The sequence below is a fragment of the Rhododendron vialii genome, chromosome 8a (assembly GCF_030253575.1).
Source record: "Rhododendron vialii isolate Sample 1 chromosome 8a, ASM3025357v1".
Taxonomy (NCBI): domain Eukaryota; kingdom Viridiplantae; phylum Streptophyta; class Magnoliopsida; order Ericales; family Ericaceae; genus Rhododendron; species Rhododendron vialii.
The window spans coordinates 17,676,969-17,701,706 of record NC_080564.1 but is presented as its reverse complement, the minus strand read 5'-3'; the positions used below and the strand labels follow the sequence as shown (position 1 = coordinate 17,701,706).

The window sequence follows — 24,738 nt, the reverse complement described above, 5'->3', positions numbered from 1 at the left end:
GTTCAAACGGATTGAAAATTGAAACACTTATTTTAGTAACTATATTTTTTAATCTATAAAGGTCAAAAAAATAAAAATAAAACAGTCGGATAAACATAATCAATTGAAACACTTTTTTTTTCTCTCAATTACTTTACAAAGCCTAGAATTAGACTTGAACTTATTATTAAAGAGAAAAAAAAATCAAACTGGAAAGAAAGAAAAGGAAATAAAATGAAAAAAAAAAACGAAACTGAAAATAAAATGAAAAAAAAAAACGAAACTGAAACTGAAAAGAAAAAGAAAAAAAGAAGAAGAACCAAACGGTAAAGAAAGAAAGAAAAAAAAGGGGGAGAGAGAGAGGGGGACGGGGCAGAATGGGAAAATGGAGGTGGAGCCGGGGGAGTGTGTCATGGGGGGGATTAGCAATTTTCTTGACGACATGGCCTGCCTCCATCATCCAATCAAATTTATACACAACAGGACGCTCATCAATTGGGATTTCAAATCAACAAATACACACCAGATCCACAAGATCCCAAAAAAAAAAAAAAAATACACCGAAGATCCACACGATCTCTCGGATTAACCGCCTACACTCTCTCTCCTTGCAATTCCAACGTTCTCTCTCTCCCCTCTCTCTCCCTCTCCAGTTTTTATCCGCGTATATCTCTCACTACAACGTCCTCTCGTATCTTTACTACTACTACAATGTCGTTTCTCCAGTTCTTAACCGCTCCTGAACCTCACGCCGTTTCTTTTTCAAATTTCAAAACCCTCTCTCTCTCTCCCTACAATCTCTCCCCTTGACGCCTCCCTGCGATTCCTCCTTTGAGTGCAGGCCAGGCCTTCCTAGATTGAGGGCAATCGGCCGAGTTCGTCGATCAGAAAATTACAGTGGAGAGAGAGAGAGAGAGAGAGAGAGAGAGAGAGAGAGAGAGAGAGAGAGAGAGAGAGAGAGAGAGAGAGAATGGAGGATCCCTATTGGAGATACGGTGCTTCTGCTGATAGAGGTTCTAATTCTTTTACCCTAACCCTAACTCCGTCGTTTCTCGCATCTCTTATCTCCCGCACGAAATTTTAGTACTCGGAAATATTTCAATGTCACGTCTGATTCAGACAGAGCTTAACAACGACTCTATATTCTTGTTCATCGTTGGTTCGTACACGGTTTATAGGCACGTTTGAACTCGGACCAGGAAATCTTTACTTTATTACCGTGGTGCATATAGTGTTACGTGGACAGGAAGTGGCGATATTTTGAAGAACTGTAGAAATTTTTACATAGGTTTCTTTTGAAGGCTTGGGGGGACTGCGGCTCCCGCTCGCCGTCTCCTCCGTCCGCCCTGCCATTGCATATGCGACTGAAATTTGTTTTTGTGATGAATGTGTGACTTTAATTTTAACCTATTCAGTTCTTAAAATTGAACATATTGAATGATAAGTGATTAGGTAAGTTTGATCTAACTATTGGCTTATGTTTTTCTTTTGTGTTTCGTGGCAAAGGCGAATGAGAGCTATATTTCGGTCCATTTAGTGTACAAATATGTTCACCCCTTCCCTTTTTGCCTTTTGTTTTGATTATAGCATACCACTATCGAGGGAGGCGGCGATAATGGTGCCATCGAGGTACTGGCAGCCGTCGCCGAGCACGAGGAGGCTGTCAACTTCGCTGGGAGGAGGTTATTGGCTGGGATTAGGGTTTCGCCAGTGAGGTTGGATTCGGCTAGTAAGAAGAAGATGGCGAGCATAGCTGCTGTGATTCGAAGGTTTCAGAGGTACTCGTGGGGTCGGTGAAGGGGAGTGGGAAGAATTGGGGTGAGTTACCGGTGGAGTCGGTCGTGGCTTCTATCGAGGTGAAAGAGAAGGGTTCTGCTAGGAACAAGCCGGATTTGCAAGCTATTTTGCGAACTCAGGTAATTTGATTAGCACTTGTTCTTTGCTTGTTTTGTGATTTTTTGATCAGCATTTGTTGTTTGTCTGTGATGTTTTGTACTGCTTGAGATATAAGATATTTTGAGAGAAGGGCTAAGTTTTGTAGCACTGGAATAGTTTTGAGAACAGATGAGGAGGACAAAAATTAGTCCCCTGTACTCTACTAGAATGTTATTCTGCAATTTCTCCCAAACACTCAGAACCCCAAAACAGAAACATCCCAAATGTGAAAATCCGGCTCTTGAACACCCTTAGTCCACCATATATGGGGCTACGTAACACCATGGGAGGAGGTGGTATTAGCTAGTCCCCTCCTCTCGGGATTATCTACCTCGTACAGTAGTCAGAAATAATTATTCTCCCTTTATCTCACTATAACCAAACATACTATAACTGATCAACTGGTACATATGATATCATTTATTATTCAGTGGATCCCACATGTTCTGATCTAAATTCATAATTCATGTTCTCCAATCCTCCCCTAAATAATAGTCTTATTATTCTTGTGGTGTGTGTTACATGGACCAGGGACAGGTGTCGGGCACGATAACATGTCTAAGCATTCGATTCATCTCAATCATGTTTCAAACTTCAAAGTACATTGAATACATGCCAAACTCTATTTGTTTATCTTTTTAGTTCTATGTTATGAATGACGAAATAAAGTATTTCACACATACTTTGGTGCATGAATGTCTGATGCATGTACCAGTAGGTATCCCATACCTGTAGCAAAGTGTCGAGATGCAGGCACATGATGTGGATAGGAGTCCGAGTGAAATAGGTTGGGATTTACAATGCTCTGTTGTTCTAGTCATTGTAATTTCTCATTAGAGTCAAAGTCCTTCGATTCAGTGCTAATATTTGGGTTTTGCTATTTGTTCTGATGACATGCTGCCATGTTGGCTTAATGAGAACTTTTGATTTGCATCTCAACTCAAAGTTGCCTTTTTGCTTTTATTGTACAGGCTAGTTATTATCTTGAAAAAGCGGACTCTGTTTTGTGGCAGCTCACACGTCTGTGTTGCAAAGTATGCATTTGCTTTGGCATCAAAAGTATGAGTTCTCTGTCTATATTGTCACCATTTGTTCATGTTTTTCTGTCTTCATATGAAGCCTCTGAAGCATTCTCATTTCTGATTTCCCGAATTAAATGGTCTCCACATGCCAATTACTTTGTATTCAAGCCTGTTGTTTATTGTTATGGTGCTTTTGTGCTGAGACTTTATGTCTGCAGCACTGTACGAGAGCTGTGTATACTGCTCCTATCAAAACCATTTTTAGCAACCAAAAATACAGGGATTTTTGTGGGAAATTTGACGTTGGCCTTCTCACTGGGGATGTAAGCTTGAGGCCAGAGCTTAGTTGCAGGAATCGTCCAAATGGGTGACACTCTCGGATGAGAAACGTGATTTCGCGCTTCTCACTCAGAAACGTGATGGGAGCACGTTCCCCTTGAGACGGGATCGCGCTCCAAAGGGAGATGGGAGAGAGAGAGAGATGCTGACGCTGATCTTCGCTGCTGAACTCAAGCATTGATCGCTGTTACTGTAGCAGCTGGGGGAATGAAGAAGAAGAAGAAGAAGAAGAAGAAGAAGGAGAGAGAGAGAGAGAGAGAGAGAGAGAGAGAGAGAGAGAGAGAGAGAGAGAGGTGTACCGACCAGTGTCTCAACTAAGCAGCAGCTGTGGCTTGAGATCTGATTTCATACGATCAAACATAGTCCTAGGGTTTTCTTGTTTGTGTTAGCTGCTAACCCTTTATTCTCCTTTTAATGACTTGGGCCATTTAAGTGGGCTTGGCCTAGCATCTTTATTATTATATAGCCTTGGACCAAAACTTACTTGAAGGCTTTGCATTTGTCAATTAATGGGCCATAAAAACATTGATTCAAAACTAATGTTATCTACAAAAAATGAAAAATATATGGGAGTTATTAAAAAAAATAAAAATATGGTATTATTTAAAAAAAAATATTAAATAAAATATACATAGGTGCTCCCAAACTTGGGAGCTTTTGGGTACCTCCGCTCCCCCGTTCCCGCCCCTGTCCCCGTCCTCGCCCCGCTTCGTGCAACTAAGGGCCAGAGGCTTCTTGTCTCAACATGACCGCTGAGATACTGCGGTCAGTGCTTTATAGGGGTGCTGATATCATACGTGACATTGAATGAGTAAAGGGATTCCTTTTCTTTTGGTTTATGATTGCCCTTACTGTTGGTTTCCTTCTTTCATTACCTTTACAGCTCTTATTTTCCTTGTTAGGGATTTCTAAGATATTTTTGGTTGCTTTTCCGTGCATGGCAGGTTTTTATTTGATGAAGTGGATTATGTTAATGATGTGGAAAGGGGTGTTGTTTGGGAAGAAGTTATTATCATGCTTCCAAGGCATATTCACGGTAAGTGCTTATTGATGTTTCTTTTATACTATATACAAAAGCACGGAGGAAGCAGCTTGTGGTCGCTTTTGTCCTATCTCCCCGCAACCCACTTCACACATGAAATTCCCAAATTGGCCACTAGAAACGTGGCTTTCAATGGCCAATGCAAATGATGGGGATGGAAATCGTAACCGACATTCAATTAGCTGTGTGACTTCTTATGTACTTCACACAGATGTGGGATTGCATCCTACATTCTAATAACTGCTTATGAATACTTGTTGATCTTGCCTTTTCAATGTACGACTAACATATCCATATCTCTTTGCGTTTTGGTTGGAAAGTTTATTATTCTAATAAAACACCACCTGATTTTGAGTATTAGAGATTCATTTCACTGGTTGTTTCACGTCCTAATTGTATTCAAACGTGAACACCAGGTGTACATATAAGAATCATGTCTTTAAATAGTGGAACCTACTATGCAAAAAGGATCACACAAGAGGTGAAGTGAATTGCTTTAAGCCACCAATTCAATAGGAACAAATAGATAATAATTCAAAAGACATCTCCCACTTCCTTTAATACTTGCATAATGCCATATACACCTTCAACCGTCTATGTTACCCGGACTCTTCTAATAGTATAAAATACCTGTGTCGGACACTCGACACTCCAGCATGGACAAGGGATTTGTGTCCAATGTATTTGGTTGAACACTCATCTAGAAAACATATTTTGCAAGTTGAACTTGCATTGAACTATGCATAGATCTCTTATAAAACTCATGGAATGCCCTAACCCACGTAATAAACACAATTTATTGTAGAAAAGAAAAGAAATACATTGAGTAATATGATTGTTTTTCAGTGTCCCTGTGTCCTTGAGATTTGAACTAGATGAATTCGGCTTAGAACATGAAAAATAGGTAATTCCTATTTTCATTACACGTTCGACATAAGGCACACTCTGCCTTTGAAGTAAATTCCCAGCTCTGTAATTTATCTAGCCTATTTAGATGGCCAACTATTCAATAATAGCCCATCTAGGCACATGATGTGCTGGCCAGACAATCCTAGACCAGGAGACCAAGGGAGTTGACTTGGTAGTAAAAGTACCACTAAGATGTAATCCAAATGATAGAGTCAGACTGATCCTAGGAAGAACAGTATCGGGATTTGGGAGTTGTGATTTGGCTTTTGGGTCTCTTACATTTCCACATACCCTGATGAACAATAGATTCAACCTTGGCTGATAAGGAGCTCCCCATGTTGAACTCAATGTGCTCCCCGTACTTCTGGTATAGAGCGCCAAGGGATGCCAACTGTCCAACTAAAGGTAGGTACTATGCCCATTTCTTGTGGTACTCTTAAAGGTGGAAAGTCAATTGTCCTCGTTCGTTCAAGCAAGTTAGGAAGGATGGCTTGCAAGCCCAATTTTTTGAATTGGAATTAGAGAACAAATCTGCAATGCCTCATACTCAGAATTGGCGAAGCGAAAAGCTTATTGGGAGACGCCCATCTTATGTGGTGACAACTTTTTCGGCTCGTTAAGAACATTATATATCCTCCTTTTTATTTCCATCATCTCCAGCCTTCCAGCTGCGTCTTTTAATGGACAAACATAGCTGTCAGTAACCTTTGATGAATTGTGGCTATAGGAAAACTCAGATGCCTTTTTTTTTCAACAGCTTTTTGGTACATCTAGTTTGGCCTACTGTCTCGGATTACCTGGACAAGTGAAACAAAAGCCAAACATGAAGTTGTAATCAAATGCTGTAGTGGGCTCGCATATTGATTGTAATCTGCTATTAACAACTTCCCCACTAATTCTATATTGACCCGAACCCACCCACATGCTCCCATTTTTAATATCGAGGTAGGTAGAAACTTTAAGAGCCAATGCTAAGTTTTTAATCAGACTTAGCAAAAACTCTGAGTGATTATTATTTGTAGCCATAATACAGTTCCCCTATGATTAGTATCAATAATACAAGTCGCATGCTTAGTATCAATAATACAAGTCGCATGCTTAGAAATTTAAGAAGGTGGTCTTGAAATGTCGTGGGTAGTACAAGTTCCTCTTCTGCTGCCTCTTCTTGTGAGTTTCTAGAGCTTACAGAGATTATTAGTCCACAGATTCCTCTTCTGGAATTCACCACACATCTCTGGAATACCGAATACCACCACTTCCAGTTCCTCGTAGCTGTAGCAAATGATATCTTGCTGTTTGAAGGTTCAGATACTCGAATTTAAAGCCAATTAGTTGGTTGAGTAGTTAAGTTCAGTTGTTTGGTTGTTTACAAGTTTGTATTAACCTGAATGTAAGCATTTTGCTCATTGCCAAATTGGTTGATAGTGTCGTTCAACATTATTGCTTTTAGTACACATTTTACTCATACCTCTGGCTAGTTAATTTGTTCTTATGTTGTCATATCCAGCATTTAAGTGTTGGTGTCAGGCTTGTTGACAATACAGTGTGGATTTTCCTTTGCTTTCACTTCTTTACAGCAACGTCATGTGAGACCAATTACGTGCTCTCCTGTTATTTGCTGAACCTCATATATCTAACAAATTGGTTGTGAGTGATAGTGTTATTTGGTGCAGGTCATTGTTGAATTCTACTTTTGAGCTTATCATTACAATTGCTTTGGATTCAACCGTTATTTTCCTTTGCTGATAAGGTATCTCTTTTTCATTACATATGCCAGTCTGCAGGTCTTCTATAGCCAAAGGGTAGGACATGTTCACACCAATTAGCTTTGTTGTAAGAGAACTGACTTTCGATCTAGTGTCTGATATTTTGGTGTTTCCCTTTGTATTGGGAAGATTGATTACTCACAATTAAAATCAGACTGACTGATGTTAATTAAAATTTGCTGAATCGGCGGGTGAATGTAGGTTCGAACTAACAGCTATACTTTGCATGTTTAGGTGAAAGGAAGTGAGGGATTTTTCAAAAAACGAAAAATTGAGACAAAGCATGTCATAAACCTTTCCTATAATTAGTAGAATTGATGTTATACATAAGCTCAATTTGTTCCACGTCATACCTACATGTAATTGATGCACAGGGGGGCTATGTATTAGCTATCTAATTGCAGCACGCTCTGGAATATTACTGAAGGGGCGATGATAACAAGGTCTGAGCTTTTTAGATTGGTTTCCGTCTCTTGACCAATTTTTAGATTGGTTTGAGCTTTTTCTGTTGAATCGGAGTGCAAGTGTATAGGGCATTTTTTTTCTTGTGGTGTATATATTGCGGCATTCCCTTAATGCCTTTTTGGTAATATAATCTTTTCCTTATCAAACAAAAGATATCAAGGTCTGAACAAAAGGATACAGAAATATGATAACATGTATTGGCATGGTTGCTCTTGAGTTTCCTTTTCATAGGCATGCCATCAGATGTAGGCTTCCAACATGTTCTATCGGTTAACAGCCTAAAATTCTTTCTGCAGCTACCCAAATCCGTTGTGCTTGACCCACATAACCTAGAATTGTGGTTAAAAGTATCATTTTTCATGCTTTCTTTTCTTCATTGTGCTTTTAATTTCCTAGATTTTTTTTGAAGAGGTTTTATTTCCTAGATTGATTAACTCACTTCCAAACTGCTTGCTGTATGCATATTTTTCTTCTCTGGTAGATGGAGAGATTCGACAAAAAGGCTCAACAGAGGATATGATATTTAAGATCCCTTATTTGATTAGCCACATAAGCTCCATTATGACTCTTCTTGAAGGAGATGTTATTCTAACAGGTAGAGAGGGTTGCACGTTTTTTTTTTTTTTTAGTATAGCTCCAGAAAAGGTCTTTTTGAAGTGGATATATATCCACCTTAAGAAAGATGGCTACAAGAAAACTATAACCAATTTCTCGTCTGACTTGAAGCTATTTAGCACTTCTATCTGTATTGTAGTATTGGAATCATAAAGAAAGCCTTGGTTCATAAAAATTGTAAAAATTGGTTGGGCTGATATCATGCCATATATTCTTAAAAATTGTAAACAAAAATGTGGCAAGACATGGAAATTGTTGAATTACATTCAGCTTACTTATGAGGAGATCAGCTGTGAGGGTTTTGTAGTGGTAGTGCATGTTAGAGTTGATTTTCCTATTTGCCATAGAGCTAGAATATATTAAATAAAATCACTTGTTTGATTCTGGGGAAGGGCAAGTCATATGGCAAAAATTAGTTTCATAAAAATCTAGCAGAATTGTTGCTTCTTGTTTGTTTAGTTGTGAAAGAAAGACAAGGATTTTCTCAAGCACTGCTATCCCTTTTCTTTAGTAGTACTAACCAAAAAGAGAATACGGCTGTCTATATTTGTTTAAGAACTATCCTTTTTCTTTTTGGCTACAAGAACAAAACACCATACGTAGATTAACTTTCCAACCACCAATTACACCAATGAGCAGGTAGAAACGTGCGAAGCAGGAGGCATTACACGAGTAGAATGTATACAAAGGAGAGGTTTTACTTTGTGGAACATAGCAAAAAGGGGATGGAAGTTGAAATGGGAATGGAGGCGGAAAAGCACATGAAGCACTAAATACGGGGATTGCATAGGAGGAACCGTCACATTCTATGCATTGATATAATAATAATTGTTTTCATACGAGTATGTGTAAACGAATATACACAGACACATGAAAACGTTTTCTTTTCATTGCAAGCAATTGCCACAAGATAACAACATATATATGAGTTCACATCTTTCGAACTAGCATTATCTCTCCTCAACTTGGTAGGTTTCTATAGTCTGATGGTTGCTACAGATTTCTTTTTGGGTTAGCAACTATTCTCTTTTGAATTTATGGTCGAGATGCTGCTCATCGAAGTTTTAACTCTGATACTATCTCTATGGGAGTACAAGCATTGTATTACTGCGGTTGTTCTACTTGCATTGCATTTGTAGCCATTGTTCTAGTAAGCATATCTGTACATGGATAGTTCCCTCGAACTAACTTGTTGCACTTCTTGATCAGGCATGACATTGGAAAGGACAAGGATAGTGGATTTGAACTTTTGAAATGCTATATAATTTCTACGCCAGCTCTAGGTTGCATGTCGTGGAGATCAATAAGGCACTACTCACTTACATTTTGGTCCTCTCTTTTTGATATATAAAGGTGTGGGTCTTAAAGTTATACGTATCAATGTTATATAAGACTTCACCAGAGTTGAGCTATATAGCTATTTGACAACTCCATATGTGTTTACAAGGAGGCTCCTTAAAGTCACTCAATCTATTGGACATATTCATATCCAATGTTTACCAGTTTCTTTCTTTTATGAAGGGTGATTCGATGGAAGATATTTTGGAAGGGTCTTAAACTAACTGGAGCTTCTGTAATGAAATGCTCAAGTTTCCACCATCTCTTCTAGCTGCTATGGTAGTCTTTTTACTTAGATCTATGTGGCCACAAGAAATGGAGTAAGACGAGTGACGGGGATGCTAACTACTCTGAAGATCTACTCATGTAAGCACCCTATGTCTGCATTTCTTTTGTCAAAAACATTTTTAGTGTTTGCTAGAGAGTGGTTTGCCTCTAAAAGCATTGCGTTAATTGTGAACAGAGTAGTAAGACAAATAGATACTTAACCGAGCCTTTCTCTTCTCTACTGCTTTAAAGTCTATCTTTTAGATAGTTTGAGGTGTTTCATCCCTCTTTTCATGAAGTTAATTTTTGGAGAATTCTTTTCAGATTAGGGGAAATTGTCATGGCAAAGACCCATTTTGTGCCTATATAGCCATAGATCCCGACAAGCGGTAATGAAATGAGATAAGTGTTTTTGAGGGCAACCTCCCCCAAGGTCTGGCTTAACTCATCCGGAACGGAACCAAAATAAAAAGCTGAGGAAGAACAGAGTTTCCCCTTGACAAGCTCCCAATGCTGTTGAGAGAAAGCGACTTGAAAGCCGTCAAGCCTAGGAGCTTTATGAGCACCCATAGAGTTCAAGGCCACCCTGATTTCCCTAACAAAAATGGGCATAGACAAATTATCACGATTTCATTTGTTTGGAATTTCAGATCCTTTGGCCTCCAATTTTGTTTTTACATGATTTGTTTAAGTTGTCGAGCAAACTAATAAGTTCAACTCATAATGAGGGAGAAAAATTCCATAAAACAGGATCATGAAAGAACAAATCAAAAGACGACCTGGCTTATTGAGGGATTTGTTAACAGAGCTCTATCGTATGCATTAACTTTATTCCTTTCTTTTAGCCTTCTGAATTAGCATTAGGTTCGTGGATCTTAAGGACCAGTTCAATCTTATAGTTTTGGGCAGCCTTGGTGTTTTTATATTTTTTGCTACTTATTTGAACGTATTCGAATAAAGAAGGCAGATAAAGAAGAACACACACCCACACTCACATGAGTGTGGGCCCCAGACGCACACTATAAAGAAGCAATAATTCTAGTGACACACCCAAACACACACCCACACTCACATGAGTGGTGGGCCCCAGACACACACTAGAGTGTGTAGTGTGTGTGGGATGTGTGGGACCCACCACTCATGTGAGTGGTAGGTGTGTGTTTGGGTGTGAGTTTGGGTGTGGTACTAGCACCATTGGATAAAGAAGTCATGGGTCACGGTGCTAAGGTTGTGTTTACCAAGGATTTAACGACAATTGTTGGTGATGGGAGCACCAGGATGTAGTAAATCAATGTGTTGCACAGATTAAAAACCTTATAGAGGTTTAATTTTCGTTCTATGTGCGCGCGCGCGCACATTTATATGCATGTATGTGTATATATAGTGGGGCGTGCGTGTGTTAGAATACTTATTTTGCATGTTTTGTAAGCAGGTTGCAGAGCAAGAATACAAAAAGGAAAAATGTAATGATAGAATTGCAAAATTGTTTGGAGGTGGTGTCGTCATTCAGGTCACCTTGCATCACATAACTGTACAATATAGCTTGGTGGTTTATGAATTTACTTTTTTTTTTTTTATGGTACGCATACTACATCTAATGAAATTTTGAAGGTTGGAGCACAAACTGAGACAGAGCAAAAAGAAAAGAAGTTGAGACTTGAAAGTAGAGGATGCTCAATGCAACAAAGGCAAGTTTTTAATGAGACTCTGATTTCTAGTTTATAGAGATAGTAGTTCCTTGTCAGATTTGTTAGCAGTGAGGACATGTTCAATTGACTGTGAAATTTATGTTCTAGCAGCTGTTGAGGAAGGTAATGTTTGTTGTTGGTGGATGCACCCTACTTAGGCTTGCATCAAAAGTTGATGCCATCAAGGATAGCCTTGAGAATGACAAAGGAAAGGTAACTTCATGCTGTAACTTTTACTAGCAGTTATGGTTGTGTAAGTTTAGTGATTTTGAATCGCGATATTCAGATACAATTTGGATAGAATCTATGCGTAACATTGATGTGTCATCAACTGAGTTACATCCAGTAGATTGGAATCAAAATAGAGGTAATTGAACGAAATAGTGTAGGAACAAATTGTCAGTCATGGAATATAGTTAGAAAGTCAGATACTTGTTTGACTGCAATATTTATGGTTTCTATATGATTCTTGCTAATTAATGTCAACTAGGCCGTAAGTTGGAGCGACCTTTGAGTTTCCCCCTGAAGTTGATTGCCAAGAATGCCGGTGCTAATAGAAGTGTTGTTAGTGACAATGTACTTCACTACATCAGTACTTCACGACGTGTTGTATTTGTGGGATGACATTCTGTGTATTTTTTTTGTGGGTTCTTTCGAATGATAACCCAAAGTTTGGATAGCTGCAACATGAGAATACGAGGATTTGATGGCTGCCGGAATAATTTATCTGACCAAGGTGAGTTCCAGAGATAAGTAACTTTTGCAGATGAGATTGTGCGTGTAGTAAGAATGCCAAGACTGGATTATTTGAATTTGTGGTATCTAAGGGTCATCAATGTTGGAGCATATCTTGTTTTGAGTCTTGGAAAATGGAATTGAGTTGATGAATGTAGTGGTATAGACGGTCATGTGTTTGCTTATTGGTTGGGTCGTAAATAACGAACTCTGTTTTCTTTGAAGATTGGTACTCATTTGTGGCAATATGGTTAACTTAGTTGCCTTTAGTCGTCATGAAATTATTCGTATAGGGGATTCTTTGCATTTCTTTGTGCCGTACTTGATTGCAGCAAAATACTTCCAATCTTAGATGGTTCAAAGGTTTTGGGTTTAGTTCTTGTAGATCATAGACAGTAAGACACATGTTTATACAGAATCGATTACATTTGTTTTAAGTGTATCAATATTAATGGATTTTTCCTCATCTTGAAATGATAAGAAGCAACATCTCCTCAATGTAACTGTACAATTTATTGAATTGGTAAGAGATTGCAAGAAATAACGTCTATGAATCTGTATATGGACATCATTAGGCATATTGTCTTTAGACTACTTTTTCGATGATCTAGACTTTACTCTATATGATGATGATATTGTGACTACTCAACTCTTGCTTTGGTTCGCGACTTATTCTTGCTGAACATGATTTTTTCCCAGCTGACTGGCTTATTCCGGGTGAACATGATTTTTTCCCAGCGGACTGAAAAACTTAAATGATATGCTGATTTCAGGTAGTCATGTTGTTTGGAACACGCAACTTTAGTGGCGAAAACATTCTTGATGTCAGACTATGTAGTGGTAGAGATCATAGAGCATGAACCTGTTCCTGCCGGCAATCCCATGGACAATTCAGGAAACCAAATTTCTCCCTTTTACTACTTTCAGTTTTTGTGTATGCATCATCCACATTGCATTTGATTAAGTACCTTCTTGTCTTGTTAGGATAAGATTACTAGACACTGCCGAAGATTGTGAGAAGTTATTAGAGCAAAAGATGATTTGACTTCTATTGTTAGTTTCGAAACATACCAAAGGGGTCATTATTTATGCAAATTTATTGTTTCTTCTTTTTTTTTTTTTGCTTCTGTGTCATCATAGAAGGGGAGAGATTGTTAGAAATATTTATTTTGATTATATTTTATCAAAATTGATTTCTTAAAAGCTTTGTTAAAATATTTTATTATAAACTCATTTTGAAAAACAAGAAAATGCTTTCTTGTAATCCTCATTATACTAATGTCTTGATACGAGTTTTGGCTAATTGCCTTCATGCAAAAAGGCTCTTTAATGGGCATTAATGTAAACTGTTTTTTATTATCTAAACTTTCAGCTCATATGACCAATTATGGAACTTCATTGTGGTAACATTCTTCTTTCTAACAAAAAAAGATATATTTATTTATTATTTTTCATTGATATGTCATCTATGTTGCTTTTGGTAGTCTGGGTGTATATTGTTGCTTCAAGGAATGCATGTGTGTTTTGGGTTTATGGTGTGTATTTTAATTTTCTTCTTTCATGTTCTTCTCCCTTTTCTCGTGTGAGGAAGATCATGCCATCTCAACGTGTTGGCTAAAACAATTTTATTTGTTGCCGATCAGAAGATAAATGTAAGTAGTTGTGGAGGTTTGCTTGTGAAACTGATAGATAGTTGAGGGAGACAGTCTCCGCGTATGGCTGTGGACCAGTGAATTTTGCTAGAGGTTTTTACTTTTAATGTCTCATGGCATTTGCCTTTGAGCACGTATAAGGTAATGGTTGGACAAGTTTGTGGGAAATACCTGTGGGGTCATGGGGGATGACAAGAGGGTATAGTTTTTAGTCTCACATGGCATTTGCCTTTGAGCACGTATAATGGCATTTGCCTTTGAGCACGTATAAGGTAATGGTTGGACAAGTTTGTGGGAAATACCTGTGGGGTCATGGGGGATGACAGGAGGTTATAGTTTTTAGTCTCACATGGCATTTGCCTTTGCGCACATATAAGGTAATGGTTCGACAAGTTTGTGGGAAATACCTGTGTGGTCATGGGGGATGACTGGAGGGTTTAGTTTTTAGTCTCATATACCGTGCCTAGGGGACGTTGGATTTCCTCTCCAGCTGTTTACGAGGTGCTATTGGTAATGGGACAAGAACTTTATGGTGGCTATCTATCTTCAGAGAGAACACTCAAGTCTTTAGGGATATTTTGTTTTTCAGGGACATTCAAGATTGAGAGATGGCCAACAGGGCTTAGGGCTTATGGGTGCTTTCAAGTTGGATCTTTCATTGGTGGTTCTAGCGGCCATAAGTTATAACAATTCCTTTCATTGGAAAGTTGTTTTGGGCCCAAGGTGGCCTTTTTTTTGTGCATGTGATGTGTAAATCGGTGTAAGATCCTCAAAATTGACAACGAGATCCAACGAACCCATATGATCATGAGTTGCTGCTTGTGCAAGCAAGTGTTTTTTTTTTCTTCGAGTCATAGCTGAGAGGGTAATTGCATGCTAAATCCTTCTTGTTGGACATAGGTAGAAGAGTTTTTTAATCAACCTAGAGGCGTATAGAGCCCTTTTTAATTTGTTTTTTTTTTGGGTACCATGTGTGACATTCCGTCGATGCCATTTCTTTTGGTGCGAATGCATGTATTGTTTTGCTTTTACTTAGTTTGCACTGAGGATCTTTAATTTTTAGTTCATTTTTTAATGTTTCTTTGGCTATTACTGTGGTTACTATTTGTATTTCTTTCCCAACTCCCTAGTCTTATTTTCTATTTCCTTGCTTTAATATTTGCACCTTACTCCTCACACTTAGTTTTTGTTTTTGAACCTTACCATTGAATTGCAGACTTGGAAAAGCAGTTTTGTTGAGCATCGGACATTCCTTCACTTGTATCAAAGCTTTCATTGCATGTGGATTTTGTTGTTGTTATGTTCCAGGTAAATTTATCCACATGAGTCAACTGTGGTAGTTTAAATGCAGATTCTAAATTGTGTTTTCCCCTTTTATCCTTTAGGCGTTGACCATTATAGCCTTCCGTGGTGGGAAATTTAATCTTGAGACCTTGCAAATTGTACTCCGTATTGGGCCAACATATTCCATTATGAACTTAATAGAGAGTGACTTATTTTCCTTGTATGTACTTATTTTTTGTTGCATTCAATGAACTTTTCTGATCTAATATTTTTGTCTCTTGGGTTTCCTTATTTTTTTTCATGTTACGTTGTATATAGGTATTTTAGATGTCTTGTTTACATTTGGGGCTTACAGCATAGCAAAGGCGATGGCTATCTCTAGGATTGTGATAAGATTTTTCTGGTTTGGATTGAGCTTCGCATTTGTGGTACGCCTCTATGTGTGTCTCCACTCTCCTTATTGTTCGACTTCTTTCATCCCTCTTCTTTGTTCTCTTAAAATTTTCTGTGGTGACTTTCTGTGGATTTAGTTTTATCATTATTGTCTGTTCTGTTTCCTCACCCATACCAATAAACAAATTTCCAGGAAGGTTTTGGGAGAAAGGAATCAAGGTTTTTCTCAATCAACTTATTTTCGGATATATATTCTCGTATTGGGTGTTTATGCCGGTTTGCGCATCATTTTTGCAACGCTACTTAAATTTCCAGCTTGTCATCGATTGTCGGACATCTCCGATCAATCATTTTTTCAATTTTTCAAGTGGATTTATCAGGTGATTACTATTGAATATGTAGCTTTGAATCTTTCCAAGAATGGCTTGTAGTATCTTGTTACGTGTTTTACAAATTCGATTTGTTTGTTCCAGGAACGATACTTTGTGGGCCGTGGCCTTTATGAAAGGACCACTGATTATTTAAGGTTAGTCATTCTGCACTTGGTAATAGGGCTTTCACTTTTGTTGTTTGCTACCAGCTGCAGAGCCTACTTCTTGTTGCTTATGCGGATATGGGATACCACTTACCATTCATCATTTCCATCGTATTTGTCTCACACACTATTCCTGTATCATATTTTTTTAAAGCCGTATCCTTTCTAATTAACATCTGCAATGTTTGAACATTGATTGTTTGATTTTGGGGGCTTAACTATTGCCCGAATTTTGTGAATAATAACTAACTATTTGCTACTTAATTGTCATGACCTGTTGCTTGAGTTCAGACTAAACCTGTGGGAGATGCTTTAAAATTTGTATGGTTGACTATATGGTGGTTGTGTATATTTAAAGACTGGTTGTACAAAAGCTTCATTTAGTTATAAATTGAAGAATTGAAGGCTTTGGCTTCTGCCCCGATCTCCTCCATGAGGGGGTTGTAGTTAAGTTCAGCAGATTACCGATGGCGATTACCCATGCTCTTAATGCGTAGCTAAATCCGTGGAGCATGAGTAAAGAACAAGATTTCCCATGCATAGGAGGGATAACCTAAACTTACTAGGAAGTAGGAAGTAACAAGTTAATATCCGTATCATGAGAAATAGCTTTGGAGCGAACATTTAATCTCACATGGAATCCATATGTAATTAGCGAATGAATAAGTTCAATTGGCACTGATAGAGCTTGTCCCATAATGATTTACTATACCTCCAAAACCTGTATATGAACCTTGGCAGCCTCTATAATAATTTCCTATTGGTTTTGAATTGGATGCTTTAACATGAATAATTTATACCTTCTTTTGGTAATGGTCAAGTGTGGCTTTCTGCTAGCAAGGGAGTTTGAACAATCATAAATATAGAAACATGGTAGAGGAGCGGTAGGTAGCATGTCGATGCGTGGGAGGGCTTCATTGTTAGAATCTGGCAGAGGAATAATACTTGAAGATTGAATGGCGGTAGTAAGTTGGGGGGGGGGGTTGCAAAGGGGAATTTTCTGTCTCTCTTCTTGATAGCAAAAGAACTAGTGAGTGATTTAAAAGCGTGCTTAAATCGCTAAGAGGAGTGAGGCACGGGTATGGGGCTTCAATGTGTAGAAGCGAGGCACAAAAAGTGCGAGCTTTGGGACTAAGCTCAATGCACATGAAGTGTGCGCTTAACCATTAACTCTTAAGAAATTTGTGTATTTAATCAGAATTGTCCATTTTTTAAAGTCAATTTACCTTATCCAACGCACTAGATCAAAGCTTTTAATGAGACCAAAGCACTAGATAACAGCTTTTATAAAAAGCCCTAATTGTCTAATAGGATCTTCCATTGACGCTTTTTCTCCTCTTCGATTGCATTGGCCTTTCCTTCGAATCGACTCCTATGCGATGCTTCCTTCAATTAGACCGTAACTAGCCTACTATTACTTCATCACATTTCTAATTACTAAAGCTAAATATTCAAACTTCAAAGATTAGTTTTGATGGAAGCCATAGTATGCTCTTTTTTTCATATATGGTCATTTGAACGTCATGCATGATTATTGATGTTCTACCTTTTTGGACTTCAAAGTATGGTACTTGGCTTATTACATATGTTGTTTTCAATAGTAGATGTCCCATTTTATGATATTGGGTCATTTGGTCACTTGGTAAGGTACATGTACTCTCTTTTTTCAATGCAGCTTCACTTCACTGAGGGTTTGCGCTTTGTCACTTAGGCTCCAGGGGCCCTTGATGCTTTGATGCTTCTTAGGCCTTTTAAACACTGGAACTAATTGTTTACATTGCACTTTCCTGGAGAGGCTATATTCCGGGTACTTTGTTGCCTTCATTTTTTTGGTGTTTTGCCCTTTCTCCTTAGTTTTTTTTTTTCCTTAAAAGGAGCCTGTCTACATTTGGTGTAGCTTTCTCTGTATATGTTTGCCTTCTAAAGCAGATGGGAGTGAGTTGGATATTTCGTGTTGTCGGTGAAATTTCAAACATCTTTACTGATAAAGTGAAAAATGACATTCCAAGCTTACATTAGGGATATGACCAAATAAGAAGCCGGGCATCTTTCATGAATTTGGCCTAAGGTTGAGTACAGTTGGATTTGTGGGGGGTTTGAGTGGTGGGAACTAGGAAGCTTAAAAGTTCAGGGTTCTAAGAGAAAGAAGAAAGATTCAAGGTTTGCTGTTGAACAACTGTGAGATTTGCTTGACGATCAAAGTAGCAACTCACTAAATTGTTATTGTAGAGCATAAAAGGGTCCAAATGAGTGAGTAATTTGGGGTTTTAGTGGTTAAACGGAAGGCCAATTGGTAGAAGAAAGGGTGACAGTTTGGGTTTTAGGGCTGAAAAGGTACATTTTGAAGGCAGCAATCAGTAAACCCATGAACCCATGAATTTTTTTAGGTTTATTTTGGCACCTTTACGTAAAGAGTTAGGCAAACACACAACACTGTCATTCCTTCATAGGAAGAATTCTATTGAATCAATGGGCCTAAACATTTATGTGGTTAACTCGTATTCTACTTGTACAAGAAGTGATGCTCCAAATTAGATGCAAAGAACATAGGCCACTAGGAATTCAAATAAAATTCACTTGGGCCACTTTATGACCAAATGGATTGAAGACTCAACTCATGGTAAATTACTAAATTGTGAAATTACCATTGCATCCTTGTATACTAACACCAAATATAACGCCATAAAACCTCCTAGAGGCATACTAAATGCAGATGCAATTAAGGACCTAAATCTAATCTCATAATATGCTTCATGATGCCTTGATGTGGTCTAGAGTTTTGGCAGTTAAGTCAACTGGCTCAGGGCAGTTGTTCTAGTTCGCTGCTATCTTGTTGCTTTGCTACCCATTTGGCTCACTTCAGCATTCGTGCTTTTCGGTGGGTCTGCTAACTCTAGTTAGGGGAAGCTCAACGGTTATAGGTTCTTCTGCTGCTCATCGTGTTGGAAAGGTTAACTTATTCTGTCTAATTTAACTCTGCTTTCAAGCTTTGAAGCCTTAGCAGAAACTACGACCTCATTGTTTATTTGGGAGAGTGGAAATCCTTAACTTTATTTTGACTACTGCAGGTATGTGCTCTACTGGTTGGTGATCTTTGCATGCAAATTCACGTTTGCCTATTTCCTCCAGGCAAGCAGCAATCCCTTAATCTAGTCTTGGTTGTTTCCTTATTAAGGGCATACTATTTTTGTAAAGTTCATGAAAGTATATGATCTAGTCCATTCAACACATTTGATATTGATAACCGACAATGTCTGTCATTTTTACAGATTAAGCCTTTGGTTGATTCCACTCGAATTATAGTGCACCTTTCATCACTTACACACGCCTGACATGGTTTGATTTCGAAAAGTAAGCTTTGTTATATTTGTTTTACTTGTGCCATTTTTTTGCTTCTCATCTTTTTTCTTTTGTTATTTTTTATCCGAAAAGTGTCCCTCGTACCTACAACTTAAACTTTGCACGGAGCCACGCTCTCTATACTATAGGAGCTGTACTCGAGCTCTCATTTGAGTTACTCCCTGATTTCACGTTGGAAGGATGCCAAAGAATTAGTAGATAATCAGATTCGGGATGCGGATGAGCTATCAAGTCGTGTATTTCTCGCGATAGTATTTTTGTTTTGGTGTTAGGGAGTTAGTTACAAGTGATTTTATAAATAATTGGTAGCTAGCCCTTGCTACCTGGTTCACGTCTCTATGACTAGTCTTACCGCTTATGTATTAGCTTGTTGGAAATCGAAACAAATTGAGGCCATGACCTTACCATTCTTTCCCCACATATATTATACTTCTGGAATTGAAACCAGGACTTCCAACTTTGGCGAGAGATCGGAATTCTGCAAATCGAACTCCTTTAAATATGCCTTTTTCCAAACACCTAAATGATGTGTAGTCATGTGATTCACCATTTCCACCTCTGCTGTATATCCTTGGAAATCGTTTTATTAATCATATGCAAAAGCTGCTGCATGGAGAAGGTTTATTCACACAATGGCGCATCTAGAACCTTGTGCCTTGCAGATCCATTATTGCACAAGGGATTGTGAAAAGCCTAGTTTTGGGTAGGGGATTTTGATATGATCAATTAACAGGTTGTGTTTGGTTGACTCAATAAATTTGACACGCTTGAGTTGCCTAGACATGAACCCCATTAATTCAGTGTGAATGCTCTCTGTTTGATATTAAGATAAGTGGCCATAAGTTAAAAATCTTTATGTAGAGGCAAAGCTAACTTTTTAGATTGCACACGCAAAAGTGGGTGTTGATGATGTTATAACTCAGAATGAATCCTGTATGTGGAGAAATATGAACCCATGACCTATTTAAACCAGTCTTGATACCACGTTAGAGAATCAGTTTTCGCAAGCTTAAGCTATGAGGTGGCGAAATGGTAATATATTGCTCTTACAGTTGGCCTTCCAAAATATCCTACATAGTCCCTCACTCCCCATATGAATGAAAAGTTGAAATTTGTAGCATTTCAAATTTTTTAGGTAATCTTCTTAGTGGTTCTGATGCCCGTTTCTTTGTTTGTAGCCTAGGAGTATTATTTTCCCCTGATATTTCTTTCTTTAACACATTCAATAGTTCCTCTTAATGAATTACTGTTGTGTAGCACTCGCAGGAAATTTATTCACCTAAACAAAATTTTGAAGGTCTAAATTTGACTTCTTTAAATATTCTAAATTTTAGAATTTTGTTGGGAATTTGAAAAAGGGATCTGAAATATGTTGTGCAAACATGGTTGATGATGATAGAGTTGCTGTGAAGTTTACTATATGCATAGACTGTCAATGGTAATAACTAGTATATTGATTTTGGAATGCTGAAGATTGTTCTCTGGAAACTCTTTAACTTCGTTCAAGTGCATTGTAGTGATTGCACCAACATTGTAAGTTTGCTAACATGCTTATTCCGTTACCGCAGTTTCAATTAGAGCTTCTATTTGTAGCTCCCTAGGTCATTACTCATTATTAAAGTATCCACAGCCTCTTCATTTGGTGATGAAACCTCCTTTTGTGTCAAAGTCTTGTTTGTTGCCTCTTTTTAAAAGGTGGATTCTATCCTTATTATAGTCTTTTATGCTTTGTTTTACTTGTCTGTACGTAGTTTAGTGTTGTCAGCTCTACTAAGCTGTCCGCTTGCCTTTATCTTAGCCAATTAGGCCCTTCAGTAATAGTTTTATCATTTTAGGATAGAAAAATTGTTGACCTTAGCTCTTTGTTTTCCTTTTGGGAAAGTTTCTCTCCCTTAATGATCTGACCTTGATTTTGTTGCATTAGCCCCTAGTGTTGGTTATTAAAGTGGCGATTGAGTGTTTTTTTTTTCCTCTGTGGGATTTTTACCTTGAACTGTGATGACTAGCTTATCCATTATAATAAATGGAATCCTCCAGCCCTGTGAGTACCACTATATTTGGCCAATATCTCCAAGAGCCATCGTCCCTTTAGGGATTCTGTCACTAAATCTCATCACAATTGTTCCAAACTAAGTAATTTTTTTCTATCTCAATTCAAATGGCTGTTGGATGATGAATTCATTTTACAATTTGTAGATTTATGATGGTAGACTAAATTGAAAATGTCATGGTGTTTGGACTTAGTCTTTACTTATTTTTCAGATTGTAGTTCTTTCTTTGCTCTTTATATTGTGATCTTCTTGAAGTACTTGGACCATTCCGTCTCTCGCTCTTGGTTATTTAAGTTGTCTGAAATGTTTGATCCTTATCTGTCTTGCTTGTTGAAGCATGAGTTATGAGCTCATCTTCATTCAGGCTCTCTCTTTTGCTATTGGTTATTTATTTTTTCTGCAATGATTATTGTTGTTTGTCTTGCTTATTGGTTATGGACTTCATCTAGCATATGTTGAAAGTATGTATATGATGTCCAAATATTGCCTTATTATTATAAATTTTCGTGCAACAACAATGTTCTCTTATTCATGTTGTTGGTGGTTGTTTCTTATTTCTTGTAGGTTGGACTTGTCATATATGTCTGACATTTTCTTGTGTTGTTATTTGCAGACATTAATAATTTTCTAACAGTTGCTAGCCTTTGGGCCCCTGTTGTAGATGTGAGTATTACAGTATCTAATAGTTTTGTGTATCTTCGAACTATGTCGGTAATGTTATCGAAAGAGAAGGTTAGCCGGTGCCTTCTTGGGGCTGTTTTTTTGTTTTAATGTATCCATAATATATGTTTTACTTACCGTGTTTAGAAAAAAGCAGGAACAATATTTTGGCGATATTGTAAGTAAGACCAACATTTGAAGTTATTCCCTCTTCCAAACTTGCATTGATCTGTTATTTCCCGATTCCTCAAGGGATCTGGACCATCTGGTTTTTTGGATGGAGGTGCACCCTGCTCATCATACTTCACCCTTTAATTAAAAAAAGCAAAAAAAAAACGGATGTGAGTTAATTTGTTGCACCTTATACATGTGCTTTCTTTCTTGCTTGCTTCATCGTAAAAGGTTTCTTGATGTGGTGGCTCCATAAAATTCAGTTCTTAGTGTTAATTTATCATTCACATTCATGGTATGGATCTTAAACTATGGTGCTTATTCTGTGGGGTTGAGGCCAATAAGTTGGACACAAGGCGTGGCTTGGTTTATCTCCAGTAAAAAGCTCTTTGTATTCAGCAAAACCTTGGGTGTTATTTGACGTAAATAAAATATGGGCACTAGATATTTAAAAGATGGACACTAGATGTTTAGTTCTTTTTATTTTTCCTTTGTGATTTTCCAGATCTATCTGATGGACATTCGCATATGGCACACTCTCTTATATGCAATTTGTTGGTGGAGTGATGGGTGCACGGGCTCGGTATCAATACATGCTTGTTTGTTTGTTGTGATTTTTGAGTTCTTTTATCTCATATTAGGCTCTTCGTATATTTCTTTTGGCATTGCCCATGTGTAATCCATTTCGGCAGATATGCTCACTTGAGATGGTGCATAAACGCTTTGAGAGTTTTCTAGAAGCCTTTGCCAAGAAACTTGTATCCCCACAAACAAAAAGGTGGGCTTTCGGATTATTGTTTCTCACCATAGTAGTGATAACTGATAGATTAAGTTGGTTTTCTCTCCGTTTGGATGAGCTTACGTAGAAATAGTTCCTTTGCACGAGTGCATCAGAAGACTATTCACTTTCTCAAATAAGTACTTAAAAAATGAGGACTTTTTCAAGCTTAAAAATAATGGGTTTACAAAAATAATTTTTTAATTTTTTTGCAGGCTTATGAAAGTAAGGACATTTTAAAATTTTTTTTAATGGGCTTGAAAATTGTAAATAAGTACTTATTTTTTAAAGGGGTAAACTGGAATGGCACAACACCTAAGATCATCTGGAAGAGGAGATTGTTGATCTGTCTAAAACTCTCAATTCCAAATTGAGCTTGTTTCGATCTTTTCAAATCTCTATTTCAACAGCTATATAATGCACCGATAATATATCTCGGTGTTAAGATTCTGAGGGACATGACTGATGCAACAAAATTGCTGTCAAAGTCATAAATCAGGACCAAAAGAGACAAAGAAATCCTAACTGGGATTTGGGTGAGAAAACAGAGCAATTAGCTCTGCTTGTACTCTATATTCGTAAAACAAAAACTAACTGCCATTGAGCCTACATCCAATATTAAATATTGGATAAAGGTAACTTACAGCCACTAACACTATATCAACTTAACCAAGAGCATCCCCAATGGCCATCTCTGCATTTTTGTGATAAAATGTTTGTTAGAGTGTGCATTAGGATAAAAGTGGATCCCTTAAGTGTGTGTTTAAGACATTACTAACTTAAGGACTTACTTTTATTGTAAACATGCACTACAATAGGTTGTTCCACATCGGTTAAATATCTCCTCCAAAACTAGTATATAAGTCTGAGCGGCCTCTCCACTCATTACCAATTGGTTTTGAGTTGGATGCTTTTACATGGTATTAGAGCTCGGTTTTCGGAGGCTTTTGGACAAAACTCTTTGTCCTCGATGGTTGGTTCCCCTTTGTATGTCATTGATCGTTGTCGTATGTGTTGAATCATTTGTTTACCTCACCCCTTGCGAGTTAGGGGTCGCATGTGTGTGGGAGTGTTAAAGCTTGTACCACATTGGTTAATTATCTCCTCTAAAACTAGTATATGATCCTTGACGGCCTCTCCACTCATTGTCAGGTTTTGAGTTGGATGCTTTAACATTTTAGCAAACTATAAAATCTCTTTTAAAATAAGTACCAAATCAGTGGCTAAATTTTTTTACAGTTGGAATTTGAATTGAAGTAGATGGGGCCCACTTATTGTTTGGTAGCTATATGGCTAAACTTGGTACGCATTTTAGGACACTTTAAGATTAGCACACTCTAGCACGCAAATTAATACAAGCATTGGAGCACCTAAAATACATTTTTGTATGATTGTTCCTAGTACACACCACTAGAGCACTTGATGCCAAACCCATTGGAGATGCTCTAAGATTGCACTTAGCAGAAAATCAACAGTACTTAGGAAACTGGGCATTGGTGTCTATCGATAGTAAGTGCTATGATATTTTGCTTTATCTTCTATTATCTTAGATTTATGACAATTGTACTCTGCTCCTACAGGATGCCCTTCAATGTACAATCATCTCAGGTTTGTTATCTCTTCAAATCAGAACTTGTTGTTTAGAGTCTGGATCATGAATTTTTCCATTGATGTTCTTGGTCACACGTTGTTCCCTTCTTTTGTTGTCATAGATGGGTTTCCCATCAGTAAAGTTGTTGATCCCTTAATGCCTT

At 37.8% G+C, this 24,738-nt stretch overlaps 1 long non-coding RNA gene and 2 pseudogenes across 2 annotated transcripts; all 3 read left to right on the top strand.

Moving 5' to 3' along the window:
* The first annotated feature begins 613 nt into the window (after positions 1–613).
* LOC131335951 (uncharacterized) lies at positions 614–9,426 on the top strand. 2 transcript variants are annotated; one of them, XR_009202689.1, is made up of 7 exons: positions 614–992; positions 1,567–1,895; positions 2,886–2,973; positions 4,220–4,311; positions 6,734–6,812; positions 6,900–6,976; positions 7,367–9,426. It is a non-coding gene; the product is annotated as an uncharacterized LOC131335951 (long non-coding RNA). The 2 variants fall into 2 exon arrangements; XR_009202690.1 differs by lacking the exon at positions 6,734–6,812 and having other exon boundaries at positions 615–992; positions 7,939–8,052; positions 9,282–9,426.
* A 1,246-nt stretch (positions 9,427–10,672) lies between these two features.
* Positions 10,673–12,017, top strand: LOC131298617 (ruBisCO large subunit-binding protein subunit beta, chloroplastic-like; annotated as a pseudogene).
* Positions 12,018–15,051: 3,034 nt separating this feature from the next.
* The window catches only part of LOC131298616 (callose synthase 10-like), a 29,339-nt pseudogene continuing 19,652 nt past the window's right edge, over positions 15,052–24,738 (top strand).